This window comes from Cavia porcellus, unplaced genomic scaffold (genome assembly GCF_034190915.1).
Source record: "Cavia porcellus strain 051 isolate PalLab524CR breed Dunkin Hartley unplaced genomic scaffold, mCavPor4.1 scaffold_6, whole genome shotgun sequence".
NCBI lineage: Eukaryota > Metazoa > Chordata > Mammalia > Rodentia > Caviidae > Cavia > Cavia porcellus.
The window spans coordinates 12,203,619-12,212,863 of NW_026947489.1; positions in this window are offsets into that span (position 1 = coordinate 12,203,619).

The following is a 9,245-nucleotide window of genomic DNA, read 5'->3' on the forward strand; positions in this document are numbered from 1 at the left end:
TGCTCCATAAAATAATCATAAGGGAAAACATTTTTTGATAACATCTGTGAACACTGAGTACCAGAAATTCATGTGGTCGCCTGTGCTCCTCCTGTATGAGAACTGCCACAGATTCTGTGAGATCTGCAGGAGCCACTGAGCCAGGGAGAGCAGCAACAGGCACTGCTCCTCATCTGGCCTGTCACCGCCCATGTTTCTGTACCTCCCATGTCCCATCTGCTTGGCTTACCTCTGCCCTGCTCTCATCCTTTACTTTACACATATATTTACTTCTTTATTTTGGAGCAGTGTCTCACCATGTGGTTTAGGCTGGCCTTGAACTCACTTTGGCTGGTCTTGAATTCACAGCAATCCTCCTGCTTCAGCCTCCCTAGTCTGGGATTACATGGGTGCACCGCCAAGCCTGGTGTTAACTCTTGAGCCCACGACGTTTTGACTGTTACCTTTTGTGTCTTAAAAGGCATATTTCTGTTGACCTATATGGGCTTCAAGTATGGGACAACACAAAGATGCTATTATCACGTTTAAAGGTGATTTGTACTTGGGCCTTCTCTTAAAGAGCTATGTATGTAGATACAGTAACCTGTATGAGAAAAACAGTGCTCAAACTTTCTCCTTTAGGTCTTGACTCTAATAGACATTCTGTGCAATTTTTTTTGACATAATAGGACTATATGACCGTAGGAAATACAGTGAGAGGAATACTTTATCATAATGAATCTTTGGAGGATTTGAAAGAATATGTTTTTAGATCACACTGTTTTCTAAGCCTGTTGCTGGGGTTTTGTCTTGAGAAATTTCTTCATTAAGTAGGTGTTCTTATTATTTCCATTTTTACAGGCAGAAAACAGGGTTTGAAGAGAATACAGACTTCACCCAAGTAACACACCAAGCTGGAGAGCAGAATTTGAACCCAGTGCCTCTAACCTTACATGGCAGCCTCACTCAAGAGAGAAAATGGGGAGAGCGAGTGGGTAGGTGCTTCTTAGCATGATTTAACCTCCAGAAAAGGCAGAGCAGTGGCATTAAGTGAGTTTAGAATTTTTAAACAGCGTGGTGGGGATTTAGCTCAGCAGCGTAAGTGCCTGCCTAGCAAGCAGGCAGTCGTGAGTTTGATCCCTGGTACTGATAATTTTTTTTAAAAAGTGAGTTTAAGTATTCACTGTAATCTTCATTAGCTTTGAATTTATCCCTTAGGCCTGGTGGGTCCCTGTCCTCAAACATAGAGTGGGCTAACAGTGCCTTTATTTCAAGATTGCTCTGTGAGTCACCTCATGACCTAATTACATCACAAGGCACTGTGACATCACTAAGCATTTATTCATTTTGTGGACAACAACAGCATGATTTAAGGAAAAAAAATACTATTAAAGATTCTATAGATGTATATCCTTGCATATGTATATGCGTATCTAAAGATATAAACACAGCTACAGACATTCATGCATATACTTAAAGGAGAAAATGCAACTTTAAACTCAAGCATCATTAGCTATGGCACACTTCTCTCCTTGCCCAAAAAGAAAGCCCTATTCCCCAGGCATTTGACCATCTGTGATTTCAAACCTGCAACACATTCAGAAGTCCAATCTTTTTTGTCCCTGAAGCCCACTCTCCTTCTGAAGTAGGCAAGCAGGCTGCACACAAATCCTGAATAACACAGTGCTCCATGCAGCTATGGGAAAGCAGTGTTCAAAAACACTTAGGAAGTAAGCATTAAGGCCAGTCTTGAAAATTAATGTTAACTTTAGAAGTTCAGACTTGAGTGGGGGAAGGCACTGGTCCCCTTCAGACAGGATCCAGTTATCTCACTTAATAACACAGTTGTAAATCTGAATAAAATTAAAAAGAGATCAAACCCTGTAGACAAATGCTTTGGCTAAATGCCCTCTCTTGTGATCTGAATACCAACGACTGTGTTGTATAGTCATTTATAAAGGGGCTTGGAGGTAGGCAACAGAGCGGGGAAAGGGTCATTAATTTCAGCCCACCCAGAAAGGTGTTAACTATACCCCATCCTTCTGGCTAGATGATAATTAAGCCGCCTCTTTTGTGCCGCCCCAGAGGAGGCATATATACTGTATTACTCTACAACACAGTTGGTACAGTGCGATTGTGGTGAATCAAATCTTGTTTATCCTAAGGATGGGGCGGGTGGGCTTGCCCAGTTAGGGGTTTTATTTTTAATTGGGGTTCACAGCACAGTGAACACCCTCTTTGCTAAAAAAATTCAGGATGGCTCTTGGACATGCTTGGTTAACTCTCTCCCTGCCAGCACCTACCACTACTCTCAGAAAATGCTGAATCTTACCCACAAAAGCATTTTCTTCCACAAAACATCTAGTATATGTCTCATGTGACAGGAATTCCCATATCTTTCTGAAAATCGTGTAATATCTGCAACAAACAGTCTTTATGAATTACTTTTGTAACTTTGGACCATAAGTCAATTTTTCAGGGTCTAAGAATGTTAAGAATTTTTATGTTTATTTTGCACACTCCAATCTTGAGTCTTAGAGATGCTTAAATGACCTATCAGGACAAAAGAACAAGTAATTGGAAAGCAAATGTATGATGAATGTGATCAGACAATTTTATGTCTGTGAGTTGAGCAAATCTGATTTCTGTTCTGGTGACTCAATGCCTTCATTTGGGGAAAATGTAAACCATACGCCATGGATTTCATTTAATTTTTGCTAAAGCCATCGTCTGACCATTTGTTAATTAGAGGTGAGTCTCTTTTGTAGTTGTGAGGTGTTGCATACATTGATCCTAAAAATAAGGAAATGTAAGCACAAAGTGAGGGTAACACCAAAGAGAGGAGATCTTTGACTTGTAGAAATCAAGAGTGTCACCCTCTACCTTGTGGGTCTCAAGATCTCTTTACTAAATGATTCAAGCAATGCACAAAAGTGAGAAGAATGTGGGATTTAGAATCAGATCTAATTAAATTAATAACAAGAGAGTCAATTTCATCCTATGATAAAAATGAAGGTAAAATATAAAGGTAACAATAGTCAGATGTAACTCAAATACAAATGATGGAAGATGTCTAGTACCCAGCAGGCATTCACTTCATACAATTATCTTTTGATATTTTCTTTTCCAAACAAGAACATCTAAGTCTGACCTCTTACCTGTCTACAGGTGTTGTAAATACAAGGATATGAAAGCTTATCTTTGACGGCGTCTGGTGAGGATCACAGCAAAGGTGACTGAATTAAGAGTAGCATTCTACATGGTGTCTAAATAGTGTTTCCTTGGGAACAAGACACAGCCAAAATGCATGCTACACTAAAAGTGATAATCTCAGCCCAAGACAAAGGTGATAGGTAGTTACTGAAACAGAATGTGATGAGCCTGGTTCAAAGGTTGGAGTTTAAGTGAGTCAGTGGGAAAGAGATGAGGGTGGTTTATCACGATGGAACCACAGTAAGTGAGGAAAGACAATAAAGGGGATCTAAGGATTGGTGTTGGGCCAAATAAACTGAGTAGTTTTACTTTGCTAGAGAAAATGTACAGAAAAAATTTGCAGAAGGCATTGAGTGCAGAGTAACGTGATGCTCGCATATGCCATCGAAGTCAATGGGTGGTGTAAGAGTGAGCAGTGTCAGGTCCTCCAGAGCAGAGGAAATTATTATGAGGCTCTCAAAGAAGAGGCGATTACTGACTATAAATTCAGTGGAGCTCTCTGATAGTGTTCCTTGTAAATATCTCTGCTCCACCTTCCCAGGAGGTCATCAAGACAAAGCAGTGGCTTCCCGAACTCTCAATCCCCACCTCTTCTCACTCGGTCCAATGATCAGTTTTCCATCAGGAAAAAAAGTAAGTATAAAAACAGATAATGAAAATGGCTGGAAATGAGTAAAGAATATAAACCTCTGCTCAAAGATGAATAGGCTTAAATTCTCAGCTTAACATTTTAAAAAGTTAAATCCTTCCACCTACCTGGCAGATTTCAAAATATGTACATTGGAACAAAACATTAACATCCAAAAACCCTCTTAGGAGGCAGGAATGAAAAAGCTACTTCAGATCCCAGGGCTGGTGCCTCACTGGGGACGGTGCTACCTTACACCGAACATTAATATTTCACATTTGAGCAGGGAACCTGCATGTCCCACAGCGAGGTGGCAGCCAGGCGTCCACTCTCTGCGTGCTTGAAGAAAGAGCACAGGAGGAGACGGTTTGGAAGGAAGACACTGCCTGAAGGCTATCTCCAAATTTAATTGGCACTAAAGAAAGAGAAGAATTATATGTAGGTCAAATCAGACATTGGGAGAAATTAACAGACACAAATGTAAGGGAAATAGGAGTATTGTTTTCAGAAATAAGGTACAACCCACATGCTTCTCTGAGAAAAGATACTTATACATCTAAACTAATCAGACTTAATTCTTTTAAAATGCACAGGAGAACAGCTTCAATTCTAGGAAAGCAAAGCAGCAATAAGCATATCTGGACAGTGACTATTCAGAGAAACAATTAAAACTGGTTTAAAGACACTGAGATCTCTGTTTTATCTAATCTTGTAGTTTCTATGAGTCTTAACTGACTGTGTCTAAACACGATTAAAACAGAGTCCAACGCTGACCCTGGATAAAGAGAAAGAATGTGTGTTCAACTGCCTAATGAAGACACTGAATGGAGTTTTGTTCAAGTAGGATTCTCTGGTTTTGTGGAACGAGACTGGGTTAAGTGTGGGTGAGGAGAGAAACAGAGACAGAGACAGAGAGACAGAGGAAAAACGCTCTTCCATTTATTTGATTTTTTGTTTTGTTTCTTCTTAATTATAAAACTGGGTAATTTATTCAGCCCAGATCTTATTCTCTGAAACTAGTGCAAAACATAGACTACAACTGCATCAGCTCTTCAAACACTATTTTATAGGGACAAAATATGCTGAACATAAAACTGACCATATTAACCCCTTTTGATGAACCGTTCAGTGCCCTTAGATATATTCATATTGTAGTGTCCTCCATCTCCCTTCATCAGCAGATAATTTTTGCCTTTCCAAACAAATTCTGCACATTTTTTTGAGCACTGCTTTCCCATTCTGTCCCAAAGGCCCTGGTAAGGAATCCTCTTTCTTCATCTCTGGGTTGGGCTACTCTAGGACCTCAGACAAATATAATTACGTCCTATGGGGCCCTTTGTGGCTGGCTTATTTCACTCCAGGCAGTGCTGACAATGTTTATCTATGGTGTGGCATGTTTCAGAATTTTCTTCTTTTTAAAGGCTGAATAATATTCTGTAGTCGATATTTTATTGATTCCGTCATATAGCAATGGACATTTGGAGTACATGATGTATTTTATGAATGAATAAATGAATTAATAGAAAAGTCAAAAGACAAGTACATGTGCAAAGTGAAGAAATCTGTCTTTGGAGGTAAAAAGAACCCAAACAAAGCCTGCTGTGGCATTGCTAACTCTCAAACAGGGACAAAAAGACAGAATCTGCCTGAACATTATTTTTTCATCTGTAAAGAGAGGAGCATATTAAATTAGACAGCTAACCAGCAGCACACACTCACCCTCCTCCCGCCACAGGCCAAGGGGAACAAGGGTGAACATCTCCTCCTAGCCACTTGCACTGAGGTGAAGACAGACCACGAAACTACCATAATTACCAGAGCACACTCTGCCCTCTTTCCAACCTCTGCCACTGGCAAGAGAAAAAAGGGAACCTGTGCATAATATGCATAAAATAGATTTTCATCTGTCAAAACCATCCGCACCACTCTTTACTGTATTTATTTGACAGTGTCGCATTTGCAGAAAGATGAGCTCACAAATATACCCTGAAACTCTTAGGCTTGTATTTCTGTGGCACTCCTCCCAACTTCGTGTCTTCTCTGAAGAAGTCTTAAAGATCCTTCAAAGCACACACTGCAAACCTGACTTGTACCCGGCATCCTCAGATACTACTGTGTCTGCCCACAGTGACGGTTTGCTCAGCCTTGAGAGAATGGTGCACTCAGTAAGATATTCTCTTTAAAGTCTAAAGTCAGATCTGTTTAACAGCTACAACTGACTGTCATTCCCTTCTTGGTTCCCAAGTGTTTTCCATGAGCTGAGCAGGAAGATGACACAGCCCCCTGGCTTTTTCCTGTGCATCAAGATGACTTCTCTCTCCCAAGTGGGGTGGACAGGTCAAGTGCTCAGAGTTTGGTCTCTAGTCAGGCTGAGCAGCTCTGGGAAAGGCAACAGAGCTAGCTACCTCAGTTTCCAAATATGTCAAGCAAAGTACCAGCCTTTTGTGCAACAAGTGCCCCCGCCGTACGCAGATGAAAGATGCTCTGAGAGCAGCCATATTTCTTTTTATTATTATTTGTCATCAGTGATCACCAAAGCCCTTGAGTGTTTGGCATGATTGCCTAGAAGCAGCAGTTCTCAGCAGTCCTGTCTTGAAAGGGGTCGACACTATGTAAGTAGTTAACCCTTGCCCTGCTGAGCAGCCCCGTGTGATCACACACACACACACACACACACACACACACACACACACACACAAACATCTCTGTGCGACTGAGCAAAGATGAGGGGCTGGATTTGCTCGCTGGGACTGTGCTCACCGTCAGCTCCACCTAAAAATCAAAGCTTAGCAGGTCTTGTAGGTGAAAACCCCATGGACAAAAATAAAGCTGGAGCTACAAAGCTGATCTTGGTTCCCAGAAGCTCTCTGTGTGGCTTTTAAAACAGGGCTCATCCTTTGAAGGGCTGGTTCATCGTACTCACTTGCAAATTACAGCTCATTGGGGTGGCGACCAAACCATCATGGTTATTTTGGTCGTGTTTTCCTTGGGAAGCAGGGCACTTGAAATTCAGCATCACTCATCCCTGCCGCTGCAGCTGTGAGACTCCATCACTGTGACTCTTTCAGTTTCTAAATGTCCAGCTGTACTGAAGGCCCAGCGATTCACAGGCTCATCTGATTTTTATATTGTTTTTAAGATAAAAATGGGTGATGTCCGAAACACACAGTAACCCACAGCCACCTCTGCTCTGGTCCACCATAGTATAATCTTGCATGTTTTTTCTCCTCTTTAATTAATTATTAATGAGTTAGTTGATGTCAAATTTTGCTTTCTGAATTTATCCAGTACAAATCCCCCCAAAAACAGATACTGAGAATTTCAAAAGGGTTGCAAAAAATGAATAAATCAGACAGCATAGTCACTCTGCTTAAGGTAGATGACAACTTGGAATTTAGAAATTTAAGGGCAGAAGCTGTAGACACAGACACGTATAAATTTTTTTCTCTTAGATTTTGCAGCCTAGGGTTGAAAATGAAATATTCAGTTCTTGGAGGATGGTGGAAGGCTTTCTGCGAAAAAAGGGTTCATAATTTAGTAATTGGAGAAATAAAAGATGTCTTTCCAACCTGGCATTTAAAAATCTCTAATAAAATAGAGAAAATGAAGGTCTAAGATGACAGGCTTTATCGGAGTGTTTATAGAGACATTATATGTTCCCGTAATTGTTTAGGCCAGTGAATTAATGAATCCTCGCTGTAAGTCTCCATTTGAAATGATTTGGACGGTGTCTGCTGCTCGGCTGCTTTGGAAAAGCCTGTTGTCTGCAGCTCCGGAGCAGGGCCTTGAACCCTGCCATTCAATCCCTTTCAGCGCATCAGCTGAGTCTAATTGCCAGAAAGCACGGGAGACCCCGGAGTCTGATTGTTCCTCGACCTCCTTTGAGGTTTGGAGGCATGAAAAGCAAAAGGGAAAAAAAAGCTCCCTTTTGATCTTCTGTTTCTTTCTCTCTCCCTCTCCCTCTCCTCTTTTCCTTTTTGTCTGCCCACTCCTACTCTAAGAATGACACATTTCTTTATAAGGCTTCTTCTCCTTCTTATAAGGACAATAATTAATAAGGCCTTTATAAAATGAGGCTTGAATTGGTGTCACCTCGGGGGTGGTCTGGGGCTCTGAAGTGAAGGCTCGGTGGGCCCAGGGCTTGTCTGGCCTCTGCACAGGTCAGGTTTAAATACTCTGACCCCAATTTTCAGTCTCTTTCCCTAATGAAGCGATTCGCACAAGGATACAAAATTATACGAGGAGGGAAGAAGACAAAAGAGGCAAGGTGTAGTTGACATCACACCAGCACATTTGATTATCATCTTTGTGCCTGTGACATCACAGCTGTGCAGGTCCTCAGAGCAAAGCCCTCTCGCTCAGCTCCTACGGTGAGCTGGGGAGAATGACTTCACAGAGTCCAGCTAGCTGCCTGCCACTTCACCAGCTCACAAACCGATGTCCCTGGCTGAGAGGCTGACCAGCTGCTGGTCCCTTCTCCAGCTCTGAGCATTACCAGAAGGGCTTTCTCCATTTCTGCACAACTAGTTTCTGTCAATCGCTCGGATAAAATGGCATTATTTGTATCCATATAATTTTACAGGACTTATCCTGTTGACACCAAGAATTTAACTACTCTGGGTGTTATCTGTCCTACATCTGACTAAAAGCAGGCCGGCTTTGAGTGGCAGAGGCTGAGAATCCAGCCTCTTGGTGAAATGTCTAAGAAGCTTTTAAACTACCCCGGTAACCTTAGTAAATTACATGAGTTTATTGTGCCAGAGTTCTCAATAGGGTAGATGATCTGATGAATTCTATCTTTTTAGCTCATAATATTTTTTAACTAATAAAATGATGGAATTTGAGAGACACCAAGAGTGTAAATTGTGAGTTTTTGTGGGAAATAGAAAAATAAGCTCCATTCTCCTATTCAACATGACTTCCTATTACAGTTAATACATTTCAATCAATTTTAGAAGGATTTTCAACTCAGAAAAAAAAATCAAAAATAGATAGGAAAAACCTACATCAAGAAAATCTGATAGAAAAATGCACAAGAGAAATACTGAGTCCAGGGAAAAATACTGAATCCAGGGAGAAAACATGTATTGTCAAATAAATATTTTAATCAGTTACACAAAATGAAATGAAATAGTATGCTTTTGTTTTCCAATGATGTTTTTGCTTTCTGTTAAGAGAGTGTATCACTTTAATTTCTGCTTATAAAAATGGTATCAAATATCAGAAAAATTATCATCCTTCCAAAAGGATCACTATCTATTGGTTTTATATAAATATGGGCAATTAAATAAGGCTACTTTCTCTGAACAATGAAGAAAAGGAAATGTGTCATTGTAGTAGATTTTATTGTGACAGGACGGATCCTGAATAGCATTTACCCAATAGAAAATGCAGGCTGGAAGTTCACTCTGATAAAATTGCTTTC